Genomic DNA, 22508 nt, shown 5'->3' with positions numbered 1-22508 from the left:
GTCTCAGTCAGTACCTCCCTGGTTAAGAGCTCTGTTTGGGGGATAAATTAGGATTAAATTGGGACACTGCAGAGCAACCGTCTCTACATGAGTGACAGTGAGTGTCAGGGTAACCAAGCAGAAGCACCACGGGCTTGGGCATGAGGCCCATCTGAGAACATCTGATAGCATTATGAAAAATATCCCTGTATTTTACAACAAACTACTTTGACAACATAGTTTAAGCAGGTCCATTCTATAGTGTATCTTGATTCTCAGCTATTCATGGGTAATGGGGAGATTCTTCAAGGTTAAGGTCCCTGTGAGAGCCTGAGGGGCAGGTGCACAGGGCAGGTGTCCTCTATGCAGGGAACACAACCTTTGTCACTTAGGATTAGAAGCTGTTCCTCAAATGCCTACTCTTGCCTAATCTAATTCTTGAAATAAATGCCCTTGTAGGAACAGTGAAAGTCACAGACAGATGAGGAGTATATAAACCGGTCCATTAGATGGCTGTTGTCTATAGAATCAGAAGTTAAAGACAGAAGCTACAGAAATTCAGTTTTCCTTAATCATTTCCTCAGTTGAGTGAAACATTTGCATGCAAGGACCACATCATGGCAGTCAGTCCCTGGCAGAACTGCACTGGTTTTCTTTGGTGTGCTTTGTGCTTTGGTGTGGTGCCAGAGCCTGCGCTGAGCCTGTGTCTCATTCATGTTATTAAACAATGCTATTTATGTGTGCCCCACAGGAAAAAAAAAAAACTCAATTCTTTCTTTTTTCCAGAGTTGTGCATCCTCTGAACAACTCTAGGTTTTCTTTCTCAGAGCATTTGACCCATGGGGTAACAAACTGTGTGCTTCGTTGTGTGTTAAAATTCAGTGTCAACTTTGAGGCCCATCTCTTGCAAATATGTGAGCTCTCACGGTGATATTTGGTGTGCAGACCTCACTCCTGGCTTTGTCCTACTTTCCCCATTTATAAATATATAAGTTTGCTGAAATAAAGGGAAACTTATGTAGTTTTACTTAAAATCTACTCACTCTTCCAGTGTCTTTGGTGTATATTCAGCAGATGAACGACCCTGGTGTTTTAAGGAAATAGAGGCTTATCCGTTTTTGTATATGGATGGGTCATATTTAGGCATTTTTGATCAGATGGCCTCTGTAGATAGTGAACAAATGACTTTGAGTTTCTTTGACAACTTCTGCATCTTCATAAATATCCTTGGGCATGTAAGAGCACGTGGACCACTGCAGTTCAGAAATTACAGCCAAAAAAACTGTAAACAGTGGAGCATTAGACCTCAGGCAGCGGAGCTGGGGAGGGATGGTCCATTGAATGTCACAGTGTTGTGCATTTGGAAGATACAGCATGCTAGACGTCAGGGAGAATTTACGCTGATGTAATTCACTGTCAAAACCCTCATGAACTTCGTGGCCTCAAAGCCTACCGTGGCTATTGGCGCGGCTGGTAACTGGTTTCTTTCCAGGTCTAATATCATTCACTGAAATGTTGCTTAGAAAGGAATTTAAATGGAATCAGTTTCTTCTTCAATTCATTTGCTTTTCTAATGCTTCATTTTCTCTTATTGAAAAAACAACACTCGGCTGGGCATGGTTGCTCACTCCTGTAATCCCAGCACTTTGTGAGGCCGAGCTGGGTGGATCACCTGAGGTCAGAAGTTCGAGACCAGCCTGGACAACATGGCAAAACTCCATCTCTATTAAAAATACAAAAATTAGGTGTGGTGGTGGGCACCTGTAATCCCAGCTACTTGGGAGGCTTAGGCAGATGAATCGCACGAACCTGGGAGGCAGAGGTTGCAATGATGCCATTGCACTCTAGCCTAGGTGACACAGCGAGACTCTGTCTCAAAAAAAAAAAAAAAAGTAAAACATGTTTGTTATAATACTTAAAATATAAATAAGCAAAAAGAGGAAAGTAGAAAACCATAATCCTACTGCCCAGAGAGAACATCACGGTTAACATTTCAGTAAATCGTCCCAGACAGATTACTTGGAATCTCTCATAAATGCAACAAACTTCTTTTTCTTTGTTTTGTTTCATTTCCTTTTTTTTTTTTAAACAAAAAGGGGGATTATGTAAAATATATACTGTTTTCGAAGGCTTATTTTTCTCAACAATGGATTTTGAAGTTCCAATACCTGTTAAACAAACTTCCTATTAATCGTTTAATGGCTACCTGGGCTTCCATTGTATAGCTTTATTTAAACTGCTTTTTAAAAACCTTATTAAATAGGTTGTTTCCATTTTACATTTTTGTAGCAATGTGTTGATAAATTTCTTTAGAGAAAAATGTGAGCATTTTATGTGATTTTCTGAAGCCAGATTTCTAGAACTTCTGGTCAAAGAATAGACACAAATTTAAGACTTTTTAATCTAGATTTCCAAATAACACTCCAAGTGGCACTATCTGTACGTACATACCAGCTTCCTTAAACATGCACAGGTATTGGATATTGCCATTACAAAAAACTCCATGCCATTTTGATGTGTGAAAAATGATACTTATGATTTATTAATTTGCATCTTTTCAGAAAGATGTTGAAGATTCTCTCATGTGTTTGTTGTATATCTGTATTTCGTCTTTTGTAGGTCGCCTTTGTTTTCTTCAGAGTTCTCATATTTTGCATTTGTACTTCTGCTGAAAATGACCTTTTGTATTTTACTTTTTAATGTTGTCTATGGTAATTTTTAAAACTTTGAATTTTGAAATAATTTTGGATTAACAAGAGTTACAGAGATAGTAGAAAGCACTTCCATACATACATCCTTCACTGAGCTTCCCCTTACATTTACATCTTACAAAACCACAGTACATCTATCTGAGACAGAGTTTCTTGACCTGGGTGCTATCCACATTGTGGGCTGGATAAGTCTTCATCGTGGGCGGCAGTCCTTTGCACTGAAGGATGCTTGGCAACATCCCTGGCCTCTACCATTAGATGCTGGTAGTACCTCCCCTTCTCCCCCTAGTACACAACCAAAAGTGTCTCCTGGCACTGGCAAATGTTCCCCAGGAAGCAAAATTGGTCCCAGATGAGAACAACTGACATAAACTAAGGAATTAATATTGGTACACTACCATTATCTAAACTACAGACTTTATTCAGATTCTATCTGTTTTTCTACTGATGTCCTTTTTCTGTTCCAGGATCCGATCCAGGATGCCACCTTGCATGTAGGCATCATATCTGTTTCTGGTAATTTTTCACATTCAGATTTCTTCTTCGTCTTTTCCCCTTTGTCTTTTCACAGACAGGTTTAGAAAGGACTTCTGTAACCCGCATGCCTCTCTTGTACTTTTATTTAAGTCTGTAGTCCTTCTGGATATATTTCCTGTACAGTGTAAGTTTGGAATCTGCTTTTCCTAAATGGTTTGCCAGTTGTCCACAGACCACTGATGAGATAATTTGTTATTTTTCTGCTGGTTGGAAATTCCAATCACACATTTAATTCTGGTTTGTATCTTGTTTATACAAGGATTTCCCTGACTTATACAATTGTTTCCTTCCAGAAATTCTCACGCAACTTGAATATTGTGTGAATCACAAAAGCTCCTCTGTTTCCGTCTGTGGATTTGAAAGATGAGGAATCTTTCAGATGCTCCTAAGTGTAAATGGTTAGCATTTCATGTACCTCATTACTGCAGGGGTTTGGAAGTGAGAGAATCTGGCTGCCATCATACTTTCTCCAAATTTTAATTTTATATTTTAAAAAAGACCTGGTTCTGTACACTGTTGTTTGTTTTTTTTTTCCTTTTACATTGGCTATTTGGAGACATAATATACTTATGTTAAAGTGTACACATTTTATTTATATGCTTATGTAACTAACCACAATTAGATATAGATGATTTCTGTCACCTTAAAAAGGTTTAATCTTTTTGCGTTCAATCTTCCTTCACCCCCAGTCCTGGGAAACCACTGATCTTTCTGTCACTATTCTACGATCTATATAAATTGAAGCAAATTGAGCATACTCTTTTGTGTATGATTTCTTTCACTCAGGCTAATGCTTTTGAAATTCTTCCATGACATTGAATGAATCTTTAATTTCTATCAGCAGAGTTTTGTAGTTTTCATTATAGAGATCATTTATATATTTTGTAAAATTTATCCTTACCTATTTTATATTCTGAATGCTAGTATAAATGACTGATACAGATTTTTTAAAATTTCATTTCCAATATTTTTACTTATGGAGATACTTCTGTATAGGAACTGAATCCTGTGACTTTTGCTAGGTGCACTTAGTAGTGTTTTTATAGATTCCTTAGGATTTTCTACATAATATTTTTATACAGGAACAATTTTTTACATACTTTTTCCCATTTTGATGACTTCTATTTTATTCTTGCCTTATTGCTCTAGGTAAGGCTTTTCGTACAGTGTTGAGTAGAAATCATGGGAGAGAACATCCTCGCCTTTATCCTTTGTTAGCTGTGGGGATTTTCAAAAATAGAGATATATAGATTCTCTCTATATCTATTTAGAGAAAATTTACCAGGTTGAGGAAGTTTCCTTTTATGCCTAGTTTTTTCTTCTCTTTTTAAATTTTGATAAAATACACATAATATAAAATTTGTCATTTTAACAATATTTAAGTGTACAGCTCTGTGGCATTAAGCACATTCATATTGTTTTGCAACCATCATCACCATCCATCTCCAGAACTCGTTTCATCTTGTGAACTCCATACACCCATTAAACGCTATATACCCATTCCCTGGAAGCCACCACCCATATACCCATTAAACACTAACTCCCCATTCCCTGGAAGTCACGACCACTCTACTTACTGTCTGTGAATTTGACTGCTCTAGTGTCACATAAGTGAAATCATACAATATCTGTTCTTTTGTGACTAGCTTATTTTACTTAATGTCCTTAGGGTTCATTTATGCCTTTGCATGCGTTAGAATTTCCTTCCTGTTAAGGTTGATATTCTAATTGTATTTTAACTGTATGTGTATATTCTAGTTATGTGTGTGTATATATATATTTGTTATTAATGCGATGCACAAGGGATATGAATGTGCTTAATGCCACAGAACTGTACACTTAAATATTGTTAAAATGGTAAATTTTATATTATGTGTATTTTATCAAAATTTGAAAAGTGAAGAAAAAACGAGGCATAAGAGGAAACTTCCTCAACCTGGTAAATTCTCTCTAAATAGATATAGAGAGAATCTATATTTCTCTCTCACTCTATATAGACACACACACACACACACACACATATAAATATGTGGCATATATTCCCCTGTTTAGCCTCCAATTGTATGTAAGTGTCTGTATTAAGGGTCTAATATTCTATGTATGTATATACCACATTTTATTTACCCATTCATCTGTTGTTGGGCACTTGGGTTGCTACCACCTTTTGACTAGTATGAATAATGTTATTAATACGATGCACAAGGGATATGTAGGTACATCTTTAAGTCCCTGCTTTTGATTCTTTTGGGTATATGCTCCAATGTGGAATTACTGGATCATACGACAATTCTATTTTTGATATTTTGAAGAACTGTCATTCTGTTTGCCATAGTGGCTGCTCCATTTTGCATCCCCACCAGCAATGCACAAGGGTTCTAATTTCTCCACATCTTCACCAACACTTGTCGTGCTCTGTTTTTTCAATAATGTCCATCCTGATAGGTGGGAAGTGCTATCTCATTATGGTTTTGATTTGCAGTTTCCTAGTGACTTCCTAGTAATAACTGAACATCTTTCCATGTTTCTGTTGGCCATTTGTATATTTTCTTTGAAGCAACAATTATTCAAGTCCTTTGTCCATTTTTTATTCAGGTTGTTTGGGGTGTTTTTAATTGTTGTTTCTATTCCTACTCTGAGAGCTTTTTTATGCATTGGTGTTGAATACTGACAAGTGCTTTTTATGCACCTGTAGAATAATAATAGGATTTTTTTCTTCATTTTATAAATATGGGGAATTACATTGATTTTTTCATATGTTACATTAACTATTTCCAGGGTAACTATTTGGTCATGATCCATTATACTTTTAAAAAATAAATATATTGCTGGATTCTATTTGCTAATATTCTGGGGGATATTTTTATTTATGTTTGTGAGGAATATTGATATGTTGTTTTCTTTTTAAAAATGTTTTTGATTTTGGTGTCAGGAAAAAGGTTTATAAAATGAACTGGGAAGTGTTCTTTCCTTCTCTGTTTCTGAAGGAGATTTTAGAGGGTTGGTACTATTTCTTCCAAAAGTGTTTGGTAGAAACCACCCATGAAGTCCTCTTGGCCTGATGTTTTCTCTGTGGGAAAGGTTTTCATTATGAATTCAATTTCTTTATTTGCTGTATGACCAGTCAGGGTTTCTACTTCTTAAGTATTTTGGCAATTTGTGTCTTTCAAGGAATTTGCCATCTCATAAAAGTCTGGTTCTGCAGTCTTCTGTGTCTTTCAAGGGGTTTGACATTTTATCAAAGTCATTTAAATTATTGGCATAAAGTTGTGCATAGTGTTTTTCTGTTATCCTAAGATCTTCAGTGATGGCCTCTAATCTATTCCTGATAGTGGTAGTTTTGTCTTTTCTTTTGCCCTCATTAGTCCAGCTACAGGTTTGTCCATTTTATTGATTTTTTTCCCCAAATATCCAGGTTTTATTTTGATTTTCTCTATTGTTTGTCAATTTTCTTTTATATTTATTTCTGCTTTTAGCTTTCTTATTTCTATTTGTCTATTTATTTTGTCCTGCATTTGTTCCTCTTATTTTTTTTAGCTTCTTAAAAAGCTTAGATCAAATTCCTATATCAAATGTTCTCATATACTAATTTGAGCTATAATTTCCTTCTAATTTTGGTAGGTATTGTTTTCATTTTTGTTCATCTCAAAATATTTTCTGTATATACTCATAAATATTCCCTTTGTTTTAATTATGTCTTCATCATGAACTTTAATACATTAGGGTAAGATGCTGATTACTACATTTTTGCAAAACTTTGCTAGTTATTATATATTTGTAGAAAATTTAGAACATTTACGTTTATTTTGATAAGTAATATGTGTTGATTTATTTGTATCCTATTATTTAGGTTTTCTATTTGTCTTACCTCTTTTTCTTTTTATCTTTCCTCATATTGAATTATTTTTTTCTGATTCCACTTTTTGTCTGTGATAGTTGGGAGTTACACTGTTTATTTCTATTATTTTAGTGACCAGCTAAAAATTGTAACATGTGAACTCTTCAAGTCCAAAATTAAATCAATATTTTTACTTATCTCTGGAGCAATTTAGAATCTTAGAATACTTTACTTCTAATTATCCCCTCGAGCAGAGATACTACTGCTATTATATGTTTTAGTTGTATCTTGTTTTGTTTTTGATTCTTACAAATAGGATTTTCCTTTTATATTATACAATATTTAGATTTACCTTGTGTTTATCATTGCCTTTGCTTCTCTTTCCCTTATGCACGTAGATATTATCAATTTTTACCTTCCTAAAGTACTTATTTTACATGTTCCTTTCGGTGGCACATCAAAGTGGAGAGACTTTTGGTGGTAAATTGTTTCCGATGGCTTGGGAGAAAGTGGAAATCCTAAAAACATCTTTGTTTTACTGTATTCTTAAAAGAGAACTTTACAGGGTGTTAGTCTATGTTGACAATTATTTTCTATCAGTCCTTTGAAAATATCCTAGTGTCTTTCGCTTCCACTATTGCTATGGAGAAGGCAGCTATATGTCTAATTACTATACCTTCATACCTCTTTTGGCTGTTTTGGAGATCTTCCCTTTGTGCTTGGTGTTATACTTCATTATAATGTATTTAAATGTGGATTTCTTTTTGGTTCTTTTAATGATTTGTTATCCTTCATGAATCTGATGGTTTTTGTCTTTATTCTGGAAATTTCGCAGCCTTTTATTTCCTCTATTATCTTCTTCAGAATTCTGATTAGGTGTGTTTTATACTATCTCGTTCTTTTATTTTCTTTCTTTTTTGACAGATTTTCACTCTTGTTGCCCAAGCTGGAGCATAATGGCACATCTTGGCTCACTGCAACCTCTACCTCCCCAGTTCGAGTGATCCTCCTCCTCAGCCTCCCAAGTAGCTGGGATTACAGGCACCTGCCACCATGCCCAGCTACTTTTTTTGTATTTTTAGTAGAGATGGGGTTTCACCATGTTGGCCAGGCTGGTCCTGAACTCCTGACCTCAGGTGATCCATCCCCCTTGGCCTCCCAAAGTCCTGGGATTACAGCCATGAGCCACTGCAGCTGGCCTCGTTCTATTTTTCTTTCTCCTAACCTGTCTTTCCTATTTTTGATTTCTTGACTCTCTATGATGCTTTCATTAAATTTTTTAGATTAATATTCTACTTCACTAATTCTGGTTTCACTTGTATCTAAAGTCATCTGAGTTTTAACTTCAATTAGTGAATTTTTAATTTATAAAAGTGCTTTCTAGCTCTTTTGAAATCACTCTGGTAATCTTTATAGTCTCGTGCTCCTCATTCATAAATTAATTATTTTATACCTTTAAACATATTAGTTTATATCCTGTATTTTTAATTTCTAAGATGAAAATACAGGACATAAGCTAATATTTTTAATTTTTTTTTATCTGAGGCATACGTGTGTCTGATTCTGAAGTTTGGTGTCTCTACTGACTTTTGCTTAAGTTGTTTCTTATATTATTATGATTTCTGCTCCATATATGTTGTTACTATGATCCTGAGCTCATGTTTATTGGGACTTTATCTGTGAAAATTTTCTGGTGTTGAGAATAAGTTCCTTCAGATGGGGTCTCCATGCTTCTCTCAGCTGGGCTTACTTCTTGCTAAATTTCCAGCTTGTGGTTGTCCACAGTAAGCAGGTTGTGTGAACTTTTGGTCCCAAGTCTGAAAGGGGACTAGCTTATGATTATAAATTGAGCCTTTATACAGGGATTTCCAGTCTGACTTCCCACATTCTCATTTATTCTCAGGTCTCAGGTTTTGTCCCCTGTGTGACATGGCCACAGGGGATGTCACCATGGCCTGGCCAACATGGTGAAACCCCATCTCTACTAAAAATACAAAAAAAGTAGCTGGGCGTGGTGGCAGGTGCCTGTAATCCCAGCTACTTGGGAGGCTGAGAAGGAGGATCACTTGAACCTGGGAGGTAGAGGTTGCAGTGAGCAACCTCAAATGACAAATTAAATTCAAATTTAATTTGACATTAAATTTGACATTAAATTCAAAACTATAAAGGACCAAAAATCAGCAGTGGCCCCCAAGGCAGATGGGTTTGTTCTCCAGTTTTCTTCTTGGTCTCTGAAGTGTTTCCTTACATTCTTGCAAGCGGAACCATATATTTTAAAAATATGTCTTTATACTTATTTCCAAGTTTGTTTTTTTGTTTTTTTGGTTTTTTTTTTTTGAGATGGAGTCTCGCTCTGTCGCCCAGGCTGGAGTGCAGTGGTGGGATCTCAGCTCACTTCAAGCTCCGCCTCCCGGGTTCACGCCATTCTCCTGCCTCAGCCTCCCAAGTAACTGGGACTACAGGCACCCGCCACCACGCCCGGCTAATTTTCTGTTTTTTTTTTTTTTTTTTTTTTTTTTTTCAGTAGAGACAGGGTTTCACCGTGTTAGCCAGGATGGTCTCGATCTCCTGATCTCGTGATCCGCCTGCCTCAGTCTCCCAGAGTGCAGGGATTACAGGCGTGAGCCACCATGCCGAGCCATTTCCAAGTTTTTATTTGCTTCATAGCATAAGAATTTTTGTGATATCTAGTCCACCAAATGACAAAAAAAAAAAATTCCTAAATCTATTTTTCCCACTAGAATGTTAAGTTGGCCATCCATAAAAAAGTTAGGACATTTTTGCTCTTTTAAAAAAATTAAATTCAAAGTTTAATTGTCATCATTGCATTCTTAGTTTTTCTGTATAGTGATGGTATGCCTCTTCATTTAATAATGGACTTCATGAGTCCATTTATACAAGTGGACTTAAATGGGATGTCTTAGTCTGTTAATGCTGCTATAACAGTGCCATAGACATGGTGGCTTATAAACAACAGAAACTTATTACTCACAGTTCTGGAGGCTGGAAGTCTGAGATCCGAGTGCCAGCATGGTTGGGTTCTGGTAAGGGCCCTCTTCCTATTGCAGACTGTTAAGATTTTGTTGTGTCCTCATGTTGTGGAAGGTGAGCTAGCTAGCTCACTGGCTGCTTCTTATAAAGTCACTAAACCAATTTACGAGGGCTCCACCATATGACCTAATTACCTCCCAGAACCCTACCTCCTAATAATATCACACTGGGATAACAGCTTCACCGTATGAATTTGGTAGAAACAGGAACTTCAGTCCATTGTACGGTGTCTACTCTTGAAGATTGTTTTTTGCTCACATTGGTAGGCTTTTTCTAATATTGTCACAGTTTTTATCAAGCCATGAATTAGTGACCTGTTTTCCTTGCTATTAAAAGTTATTTTCAAACATATGAAATAGCTAATATTCAGATCATATAATGATATGAACTTTTCAACTGTATTTCTAATGTTGGGCATTTAGCTTGGTTCCTAGTTTTTCACCATTATAAATCTTCATATCTGTATGTGTAAAACTTTGACTATACCTCTGTTTATGTTCTCAAGCTATATTCCTGGAAGAGGAATTGTTAGGTAAATGACTTGAACATTTTTAAGGCTTTTGATTCTATATTACTAATTGCCTTAAAAAGTGTCATGGTAATATGCGCTGCCATTGGCAATGTAGGAGAGTTTCTGCCTCCCTTTAGTCTCTCCGGAATTAAGTAGATATATCTCTATACTTTACTAATTGGATAGGTGAAAAATATGTTATTTTAGTCTAATATCAACTCACAAATAAAGCAGGACTTTTTCATATATTGGCCATATATATTTCCTACTTAAGAAATGGTCTTAGTGTTAGGGTTTTTTTGGAGTCACTAGTGTAACTCTTTCACATCACTAGGGACCACAGTGGTTAACCTGTACGATTTGAGTCAGTGTACAGGGACCCCTAAATCCTTTTGAACTTGTGCTTTACATTTTTATTTTTCTAACTTTTTTTTTTGTTTTTAGAGAATTGGGGTAGTTGTGACAACTCAAAATAATGATGAATCTAAAGGGAATTGGCATATACATGAAGAGAACTGGGATGCAAAAATAACACAATTTAAAGTTTTATTAAGTATAGAAGGCATATTATAATACAGTGAAGAGAAGGATAACTTGCCCCAAGACACACACAGACAGGAGAGAGAAAGAGAAGAGAGAAGGTCTACCAGCAATGACATTTGCAAAATGAGTCAATGTCAGGTCTGTGTAATATCCAAAGCCTATGCTGGCCTACAGAGCAAGGTAGGGTCAGGGGCTTGCTTTTCAATGAGTGGGATGGGTAAGGACATCCCAGGATGGAAGCAACCCACAGTAGACACAGAAATGCACAGAGTCTTGGAGAATGACAAACAGAACCTGTTCTTGGATCACTGTGAACTTGATGGTTTGCAAATAGAATATGGTATTGGAAGTTTAGGACCCAGCATGTGAGGCTAAGATTTCAGGCCTCACTCTGGGGTCTCCGAAGGGTTGCTAAGCGAAATGACAATACCTGCATCTGGTTGGTATGAAATCTATGCTTATAGAGCTAATGCTGAAGTCTTATTCTGAAGATGCAGTCCTCCTTTTTAAGGATTACCTTATAAGAATACATCTTATCTCAAATCACAAACAAAAGGAATGCACGTATTTTCAGACAATGTTGACGAGGCTAAAATATCACCAGTCATTTCAAGCTCAGCTTGGTGCTTGCAAATGAGCTTTCTGCTTTTCTCCTGAGCATAGATCAAGTCAGCACACAAGGCATGGAGTCTAGGATTAGTAGAGAAAGGAGTGAGAAAGGATTTTTCACATGATGTAATTGGATGCGAATCTTTAATTACATTATAAAACTTAAAGCACAAAACTCAGAGTCTCTGCAGCTGAGTTGAATTAGTTTCTCAACCAAAAGAAATTAGCGTACAAGTCAAAAGACTATCTAAGACCAGAATACCAAGTGTGGAACAGTGTATTTCACTTAGGCTCTCCCTGCAAAGAAAGAAATGCTCTTGGTTTGCGTTTGGCGACTCCTTTTCTGTTCTTGCCTGGTTCAGAATCTGCCTTCCACAGGCTATCAACCCGGTGAGCTGTCTTGCTTTTGTACATATGATATAGCTAATACTCAGATCATATGACGACATGAACTTTTAGACTATATTCCTAATGTTGGGCATTTAGCTTGATTCCTGTTTTTTCATGGAGATGTAATTCACACTCTATAACTATCATGCACTGTGTTATTTTAGCCAGCAATATCTTCTAGAAGGCAATTTTATTCAGAAATGCATTGAAAATCTGAGTGTTGCATATTATTCAGCAAGAGTACCTAATGTCACAAATGCAGAGAACTTAAAGGTAAGGGGCCCCCAAGCCTCACTTGTTCCTTAACTCCTTTTCCAGCAGAGAAAATTTCCTGAAAGTTGGATTCTTTTTTCCTGCAAGGAAATGCACACCCCTCTTCTAACCTCAGAGACAGCCTGATCACCTTGTTTTCACTAATGACACACCAGAGCTTGGTATCTGGTCTGCATGGCCTGGGAATCTGATCCGCTGCTTCCTTCCTGAAAATTGTCCTCACGTGGCTGAGCTGGTGGTCATGTCAGAAATGGAAAATGTGTAATTTTAATCCAGGAAAAAGTCATAGGGGCTACTACTAGCTAGTTAGGGAGTAAATGATCTCAATGACAGTGCAATTGAGCTCTCAGCTTCTCCATTCCCACTCTCCTGCATACCTGGCTTTTGTCTAATTTCCTGCCCACCTGTGCTTCTGTGAAGGCAAGGTGCAGAGAGAGAAGGTGAAGTTGGAATTAGTCAAGTTTGCCACTTAGTTTATACAGGTTTCAGAGTGGAAAAGGACAGGCCTTGAGGGTCATGTGAAATGGTTCTGATGGAATCTGTACATTTGCATTGTTGCTTATGGCAATTGCTCACTAGGCTGTGCTGCACTCAACCCTGCATCCTGCCACCTGTCCCATTCAGCCAAGTAGATTCATAATATATGGGCAGAAAAGGAGTGATCCCTTTCCTCTCCCCTTATAAGAGTCAGGACTGATACCCCTATAACAAAAGACAGGTTATCAAGACAAAAGCATAGCATGTTTATTTCATCCTATTTTTACATGACACAGGAGTCTTGAAGATGAAGACTCAAAGCTTCATGGAAGTCATCTGATTTTATGCTTAGGATCAGCAAAGTAGAGACAAATGTAGAAATGTGATTGGACAAAAAAAAGTATGAGCCAAAGGTAATAGACTAGGGAAACCTAGCAAGGACTGTCTGTTCAGACCCTTCTTGGCTTCTCTTTTGTAGCATTTCTTCCTCCTAGGTATGGGGTAAGAACCCCTCTGGAATGAGGGTCTTCATTTCTTTTTGGTCAGCTGTTACACAGAAAAGTGGGAAGAAGATGAGAGTAATCGTTTTAGGCTCTATGGCTGGTCTTTGGGACAAGACGTTTTGGTTTGTGTGGCCCAACTTGGGGAGGAGGGATTCTAGTTTCTGTGACCTGCCCTGGGGGAGGCAGGGAGAGACAGGAGGGAAGAAGAAAGTCAGAAACTTGGCTTCTGAGGTCTTCATTTTAGGGTGGTGTTTTTTGAGCCCCAGCACTGGTACCTGCCAATATGGTGGCCCAGCTAGGGGAAGCCAGGCTTCCAACACCCTCCTGACATGGAGGGAATGGGGCACAAAAAACGAAGGGCCAGAGAATGCAGAAATGCCTGTGCCGTTGGGGATGGGGATTCTGTCTCAAAACAATTTTTCTTTCGGCTGAATGAAACCCATGAGGAGTCATCAGTTAAATGATGTGAGTCACTTGACATGAGCCATTGGTTAAATGATGATATAAGTCACTTGACAAATGTTTATTGAGTGCCATGTGTCATCTAGGTGTTGGGCACTGCAGTGAGCAAAGCAAGGTCCTTGCAGTCATGGAGCTTGCTATTCCATAGATGCAAATGGACAACAGATAGACGCTTCCAAGTGAGATATCTCAATGGTGATAAGAGTTTGTGTAGAGCACTAAAATCAGATGATGTGATTGGGTTGGCTACTCATTGGCTTCTTTAGATGAGTGGCCAGGGAAGGCTTCTCTGAGTGACATTTCAGTCAAGATCTGCAGATGATGGGAGGAGCCTGTCCTGTGACACTAGAGAGGACAAAGGAACAGCTGGCAAAAAGCCCCTGACATGGCACAAGAATGAAGCTGGCACATTCAAGGGACGAGACCAAGACCAGTGGGACTGCAGAGCAGAGGGGCAGAGAGGGGACACCTGGGCACATGGAGGTGAGCAAAGGCTAGATCACACCAGGAAGAGTTTGTGATTTATTTTAGGTGGGAGGAAAAGCCATCAGAGAGATCTAAGCTGATCTTTACCATAACCTGACCTACATTTTCTCAAGATCTCAGGTGAAGCAGGAAAGTCAACAAAGCAAGGGAGTCCACCAGGCGAGTGGTACAGGTGGGGATGGAGAGAGTATGGTTGGAGGGATGTTTCAGTTATGCAGAATTAGTGCTTGCAGATGGATTCCATGCAGAACATAGGGAAGCAGGGGTTGACGTAATGCCTAGATTTGGAGGTAAAGAAGTCATTGAACTAAGGGATGTGATGGTTAAGGTTAGCACAGGTCCTAATCGTTAACTGATCATTTTCAAATGCATGTGACAGTGGGCAGGCCACTGTATGTTCATCAGTCCCTGGGGACAACCTTCATCTCCAGGCAGAGACTGATGTGCCTGAAAGCTCCCAAGCACTGGGTCAAATGGTACATGGAGGTATGGCTGTGTTTAAAGATGCCTATAAATTCAAGCAATGGGAAAAGTGCCCCAAACCATGAAATGGTCCTACGTGGAAAGTTAGAATGTTAAAGCCAATAGAAGACTGAGCAAATTTTGCCAAATTAGAAATTGCTATACTTACATGAGACAAAGCAGAACAGAGCTTTATTTTCAGTCGCTTTTCAGTGACATTTTGAGTTTGGCCTACAGTGTTACTTGTATTTTGAGTGGTATTAACATTTTATCATGCTTTTCTCTTTACATGTAACTGTAAAAGTATGTTTATGTTTTTAAGTGTGATTTTATTATATCCAAGAGGCACCTTTTTATCTTAGCCATACATAATCACAAGTGAATAATAAAAGTCATTAGGAAAATAAAATTATCTTTTTAAAAATGTCCTTCCCAGTAAACTTTTCTGGAATACAGATCTTTTGAACCATAATGCAGTACTCCTCTAGCCAATAAAAACCTTTCAGTATCCTGGTCATCAAAGAAAAGATGGGATGTATTTTTCAAGGGATAAAAAGAACATTACTGTGTTCATGTAAGAAATCGAGCAGGATGTCACATTATCCCACATTGAAACCAATTTAATGACAAGTAACCAGTCTGCTATTATAATCGAGAAGGAACTGGATGTCTTGGGCAGTGAATCTCTCTGGTTCCACTTTGTTTATGTTCTTAAAATCCCAAATAGAAACAATACATATGTTTTCCTTCTCTGCATTTTATTTTTAGAAAATCTGGAAAATGAAATGCCTTCAGTTCAGCCACATGACTTCCATTAGTCTTAATGGGAGAAAGGCATCTTCATGGAGGAAAAGAATAACTCCCACGTGTATAAATAACAGCAGGCCTGCAACCATGGAGGGGGTGGGCCCTGCCCAAGTCAGACTCCCATTCAGGATGAGTTGGGATTGAACAATCAGGGTCTCCCAGGAGCTCAGCGCCCAGGGGCACCTTCTCTGGCCCACCTCTTCGCCCTCCGGATCTGGGCTGGGCAGGCTCTGCATGACTCACCAGAAATCCCATGCCATTTGGATTGAGCCCCGTTCTTACTGGATTCTCTTCCCCAACTCCAAAGTATACACCAGTGTGACCCTAAAGCTTGTCCCATTGACTGGTCTTTTCTGATAAATTTTTGCAATTGTAATTCATTTCAATTCAACCAGCATGAACCTGAGCCCCAGCTCCATGGGAAGCCATCAGGAGGACTGCCCACGTTGGAATGACGCACAGCCCTTTCCCTCAGTGCTTGCAGCCTTGTCGTGGAAGAGTCCAGACATTCTTATTCACTGGTTGGCCTCGGACAATTATGTTCTTTTACTCCTCACACCCTGGGGTAGAGCAGGAGTTCAGCACAAATCTCACTCTATGCTTCTCAGCCCCATTCCCCACCCTAGTGCAAATTTCAGTGTCCAGATGAATCTGACCAAGGTGTTTAAGGGCATCTTTGAAGGTGAGAAGAGTTAGAGTATGCTTGTTCCGGCAGGGAAGGGCACAGAGGGGCAAAGGCTGATGTCGCCCCACTTCATTCCTGTTTCTCATTTAAAGTTCACTGAGCGTCTCAGATCTCCTCCAGCTCCTGCAGGCAGCTCCATATCCTTCTCCCCTGCTCCCCAGGGGACACAACACATGAAGGGAGTTGGCACATTGAAAGGACAAGACCAAGGCCAGGGTGTTGGACAGGAGAACCTCCTCCCACAGTGCGCCTTGGTTTGTTCTAGCCAAAGGACAGCCCTTAGCTCACCCTACAAGATGGTCACACCCCTAACTCGCATTGATCTTCATCCGGCCTTCATCCAGTAACTGTGACAAAAAGGGCAGGAAACAGCCATCTTTGAGCACGGGGGTGAGACACGGGTCAAAGATTTAGCAAACTGGCTTCCTGCCTTTCTGTGTCATCTTGTGTGTATACATTTTTTCTTAAATTTAAAATAAAGAACAAAGTCTATGTCACTTACAGATCTTCTCTCTAAAGTTGTGCCTTAGCTATGGGCCATCCTAGGGTTGAGTCAATTATCACAAAGGCTCACGTCTGTGCACTGCATTGTTCTTGTTGTGTTTTCCGGTGGTCCTATTTCCCCCTCCTGGAGCAGGATGACAATCGGCCTGTGATGTAGATGAGGAACTTGAGACCAGATGGATGGAGTGACCTGTGCATCGTCACCCAGTTGATGGGTGGCAGAACCAGGTGGGAATAGGTCCCAGTTATTTATTCCAAGGATTCCAAGTTATTCCAAGGCCTTGTATTCCGAGTTACTTCCAATGCCTTCCGTCTTTCTCAAATGATGCCATGTCACAAACAAACCATCCTGAGAGATTTTATTCATGGTCTCGCTGGGGGACTCTGCCAGGGGCATGAGTCAACAGAGCTGGGCTTGGTGGGATTCTGAGCAGCTGATGACCCAACTCTCCAACAGATAGATGGGAACTTCACCATGATCAGATGCACCTGGGTGCTTTAAGAAATATAGCACGGGATGGGCATGCACGGTGGCTCACACCAGTAATCCCAGCACTTTGGGAGGCCGAGGCGGGAGGATCACAAGGTCAGGAGATGGAGACCATCCTGGCTAACACGGTGAGACCCCATCTCTACTAAAAATAGAAAAATTAGCCGGGAGTGGTGGCAGGCGCCTGTAGTCTTAGCTACTCAGGAGGCTGAGGCAGGAGGATGGCGTGAACCCAGGAGGCAGAGCTTGCAGTGAGCTGAGATCGCGCCACTGTACTCCAGCCTGGGTGACAGAGCCAGACTCTGTCTCAAAAATATATATATATATATATATATATATATATATATATATATATATGGCACAGGATTTACAGATATGTTTATGCCATTTCTGGTGAATCAACAGATGCAGAGATTGTATGTATGGCAGAGCTGCTGAGAAGTGACTCAACTGTATAAAAAACTGCTACTCCATGAGGAACTTTTTAAATCTATCACAAATAACCACTTTTAGAAACATTGCACATTTAGGCTTATGGAAATGGAGCAAAAATAGTACGAAGAGCTTCCTTGTACCCCGGCCCTGCTTCCCTAATGCTAACATGTAAGATGTTAACAATGACCATTCTTTTGTTTTTTTCTTAAACAAAGAAACAAGCACCAATGCAACCTAAAGACCAGCTGCCTGAAAACTCACTTTTTAAGGGGATCTGTACTTGCTCTAAAAAAGATTTCTCTAAAAGGTGTCAAGGCAAAACACAAAGGAGTGGGGCAGGTACTGGGCAGACCCAGAGGGTGTGAACCGTGGCAGGCTTGTCTTCCTAAGAGAAGCTTTGGGAAAATTTGACTGGGGTGTTCTGAGGCTTAAAAGCCCAATGAAAAGCAATCAAGTATCTTTTTTTTTTTTTTTTAAATGTTCTTTAAAAATGTTGAATATTCTGACCCAAAAAAGGGGAGAAGGTCTGGCGGAAAAATACATACATCCTACAATCATTCCGCATAATTCACTGCCAGTGGTGTGAGTTCATATAAAACAACACTCGGCCGTATTCACTGAGCTTAAAAATGTCAGAATTCTGCCTTCTCCACATTGCTCCAAAATGAGAATTTTTTTTTAAAAAAAAGTAAAATGGTGATACATTTATTTTCCAAAAGAAATCCCTCCCTTCTTAGGGTGTAAGGGAAATGCTTTTCCTAGGTACAAATATTCATGGTAGCTTTCAAGAAGTAGTTAAGCATATTTCTATTTTCTATACCTAAGTGGTCTCATGGGGCAAAGCCATAAACCAAATACATTTTGTTTCTTATGAATTACTCTCAGCGAAGAGAAATAAATAACTCAGGAAGTCCGCGTTAAATGGGAGTGATTAGAAAGTGGAGAATTTGTCTGGTGCCACACCACCTGTTTATTGCATTGAGAAAAGGTCGTCATTTGGGGAGGGACTCCGCAACAAAAGGACATTAAATGTCTAAGCTTCGCAGTCACAGAGACGGAGGCAGAGAAAACCAGCTGGGGTCAGTGTCGCCTTCCTTGCATCCTGCCTGCAGCCCGGCTTGCACTGACGCAGGCTCCTTTGGTCTCTTGATTTATTCTTAGTGACTATTTTCATGTGGCATGTGCTTCTCTTCAGAGGCCCTAGGGACTGTCTCCAATTCTGATTGTCAAAAATAGTTCTTCAAAGGGCACAGTGTTCTTAGAAGGCAATGCACACAGGGCCACGTGTTTCCAGCTGAGTTTGGGTTGACATGACTGAGGTTTGCAAAAAGTGTCTGAGAAAACCAGAGAGATGATGTCAGTGAGGCTAGGAAGCGCTTCCAGCGGCCCCAGGAGTGCTGAGAAGTGGAACTCGGGGCCTTTTCCACGGGAATCCTGCAGCCTTGGAATTCACTTCCTTTCCTGACATGGAATCCTCTAAGATATTTATATCTTCCCAAAATGGGGTTTCCAGATCTTGTAATGGAAATGAGGGTTTGAGGGGGCTGGAGGGAGGAACAGGACTGACCGGGAGAGGCAGGAAGTGGAGGTATTTTGGGCCAGGCAAGCCTGTCTCCGTCCTGTCCCCAGCCCACAAAGCACCAAAACCGTGGATCCCTTACGGTTGGTGTCCTGAGAACATGTTTGGACGTTGAATACATATCCCAAAAAAAAACACATATTAGAAAGGAGATTCTGTGATCAGAGCTCTCAACAGTAATATAAAACCTCTGATTTTATAACTTATCCGTAGGCCTAGTGTTTGGTCATATGTATTTCACATTTCAAATCGACTCTTCAATTTTGTTCATTTCCTTCACAACTCAGCATGAAATCAACCCATTTCTGGCTTCAGTCCCATGTCCATGAATTAAGGTTAAAGATTTGCTTCTTCCAGCACCTAATGATCTCCATCTTCAACTTAATTATAGTTATTACGTTTTGCCAACCATACTTATATGCCCATTTGCTACTCATTTTTATAAAGAGGGGAAAATGTAGTATATGTTCAAATTATTGCCAGGAAACAGCTGTCCAAACAAGAATGACGGCCATGCTAATGATGAAGGCGGCGTCCTGAGCAGGAGGCTGTGGTGAGTCGATGCGCCAGTGTTCAAAATCAATGCGTGGAAGTTGCTGTAGGCGGATGTCCTAAAATGTAGGAAAGTCAAGATTAGGAACATCAAGATCTGCTTGTGTGTGTGGACTATCCCGGGGCTTAAGCCTAAGCATGAAGATAATTGAGGGATGATTAAGGCCTTAATTTAGTCTCCATGAGCCCTCACTCACTGATCTAGCTGGGGTCCTCCCTAGACTGCCTGCAAGTTTTAGTCTCATTCAAGATGCTTTGTGGCTTGCTGCCTTTCGGCCTTCAAAATGGTTCTTTCCACCTCTCTTTGACCAGGCTCATTAGCTCAAAGACTCTCCAGGGCTCTGTCAGCCAGCTCCCACATGTTGGATATATTTGTTCAGTGATTTGAACTGCTCAGCACAGGTGACATTCACTGCTCAGTGATGGAGTCGGAATTGATTATCTGAAGGAGCCTGCCTGGTCTGCCCAAATGCAAATCAAAATGATGTCCATTCGTTCTATGGAAGGGCCATTATTCCCCACTGGCCTCACCCCTCATCCTTAGATCTCTAAGGCTTGCCCTTGGCTTACTTGCTGACAGAGGACAAAGCAAAGGAGCTGATGATGCTGGGGGAGGCCTGCAGGCCATTTCGTAAGCCCCATCAGAGTGGAATCCTCGTAGGGGAATTGCTGAATTGCAAGATATGTTCAGATGTGGCTTTGTCAGGCATTGCCAAAGTTCCCTTGTTTTACAAGCCACATTGAAAGTCTTTTTCTTTTAAAAGATAAGTTAAGTCCATTCACATTTATTGATATAGGCTGGGCGTGGTGGCTCACGCCTGTAATCCCAGCACTTTGGGAGGCCAAGACGGGCAGATCACAAGATCAGAAGATCTAGACCATCATGGCCAACACAGTGAAACCCCGTCTCTACTAAAAAAAAAAAAAATACAGAAAAAACCACAACACATTTATTGATATGACTGATGTTTGGTGTCAACACTATCATAATTTAATAATTATTTTTATTTTTTCATACTTGCTATATTTCTTTCCAAGATATGTATTCTTTGCTACATGTGAAATTACTATTTTCATATGTAATTTGAAATTACATATTTCGTTTATTTTGTTTTGGTATTTAAGAAGGTTTGTGTTTTGTTCTAGCAGATACATTTGTACTTATACTATTTTAAATTTCTGTAGTCCTTTTTCTGAGACTAATTGAAGGACAGGAAAGAAGAAAGCCAGGCTGACTGTAGGAGTCCTTAAATTGTTCGTTCTCATTCTTGTTCTCTTTCTGGGAACCTGATGGGATTGCATACCCGCCACCCTGACATTAATGGTTGATGTAGTCCTGAGTGATGTGACTCACCTGGAGTGAAGCCTTGATGGGCCAGTGCAATGATCCATTCCATCCACTCCTGTCAGCGCCCATAGTCAAGGAGGCAGATGGAGCCTCCTTGACGTTCCTGAATGACCGCGATAGACAGAGCCCCCCAGGCTTGCACGGGCCATATAACAGGTCTTGCTCCTCAGACGTGGACATGCATGTGAACCACTTGGGAACTGGTTACAATGCAGATTCGGATTCAGTGGTTCTGAGGTGAGGTCTCGGATCCCGTGTGTCTAGCAAGTTCCTGGGCATGGTCAATGCTACTGGTTTGTGTACCACCTTTTTAGTAGCAAGGCACTGCACCACCAAAATCTGCTTGCTTCTGTTCTTTGTTTCTTTGCTGCAATGAAACCTAACCATGTGGGTCTCAAAGTATGGTTCAAAGCAGTAGCATCAGCATCACTTGGGAGCTCAGAAATGAACATTTCTGGGGCTCACTTCTGATATACTAAACTGGAAACCCCAGAGTGGGCCCAGCAGTCTGAGTTTTAACAAATATGCCATGTGATTGTGCTCTATGCTACCATGAATCTATCTACTCTTATGCCTTGATAGATCAATTAGGACTTGTGTTTAACTCTGAGTAACTAGATACTCAAAAAGCAGTGGCTTAAAAATGTAAGAGTGTATCTATTGTAAAAAAAAAAAAAAAAAAAGATCCAGAGGTAGGTAGCTTGGGGAAGGGTATGGCTCTGACCCCTTCCTTTCTATTCCATTTTCCTTTAGGTGTGGCTCTCATTATTATGCTCATAAAGTAGTTGCCAGGACTCAAGCCATCACATCCACATCCATACTAAATACTGTGTGGACCATCTTCTCTCAAGACCTGCTCAGTTCTCCCAAAGGACTTTTTCCACTTATATTTCACTGACCAGAGCAGTGGCCTATGATGCCAAAATGTTTTTAACTAGGACCATTGCCATCTTGAACAAAATGGGGGGTTTTCTGAGTTAAAACAAAAAAAAGCAAAAATGGATATTAGTTAGGCAACCAGCTGTGCCTGGCAGCAGAGGTGCTGGGGACTTGAGGGCTCAGTGATTCTGAGTAAAAGGCATGAACAGAGTAGTATTCTGTGTTCTGGAAGAGTTAGTGGATGTAGTCAGTGAGTAAGAGGCTTTAATCTACAAGCTCAGAGGTGAAGCAGCTGTGGTTGTAGGAATGTGGGGCTGGCGTGGAAATGATGGCCATTGGATATAGGAGGCATGAGGGTGGGAATTTTGTTCTTTTCACTGTTGCATCCCAAGTGCCCTGT

At 39.8% G+C, this 22508-nt stretch overlaps 1 protein-coding gene and 1 long non-coding RNA gene across 3 annotated transcripts in view; one reads left to right on the top strand and one right to left on the bottom strand.

Annotated features, from left to right (window-relative positions):
• Positions 1 to 22508, top strand: part of C9H10orf90 (chromosome 9 C10orf90 homolog) — a 238166-nt gene that overhangs the window by 174960 nt on the left and 40698 nt on the right. The gene's annotated exons all lie outside the window — the stretch shown is intronic.
• Positions 18703 to 21914, bottom strand: LOC144331368 (uncharacterized). The gene is made up of 2 exons (XR_013398453.1): positions 21236 to 21914; positions 18703 to 19940 (listed from the first exon to the last, which is right to left on the bottom strand). It is a non-coding gene; the product is annotated as an uncharacterized LOC144331368 (long non-coding RNA).

Source organism: Macaca mulatta, chromosome 9, assembly GCF_049350105.2.
Source record: "Macaca mulatta isolate MMU2019108-1 chromosome 9, T2T-MMU8v2.0, whole genome shotgun sequence".
Classification (NCBI taxonomy): domain Eukaryota; kingdom Metazoa; phylum Chordata; class Mammalia; order Primates; family Cercopithecidae; genus Macaca; species Macaca mulatta.
This window is presented reverse-complemented; position numbering and strand designations above follow the sequence as displayed.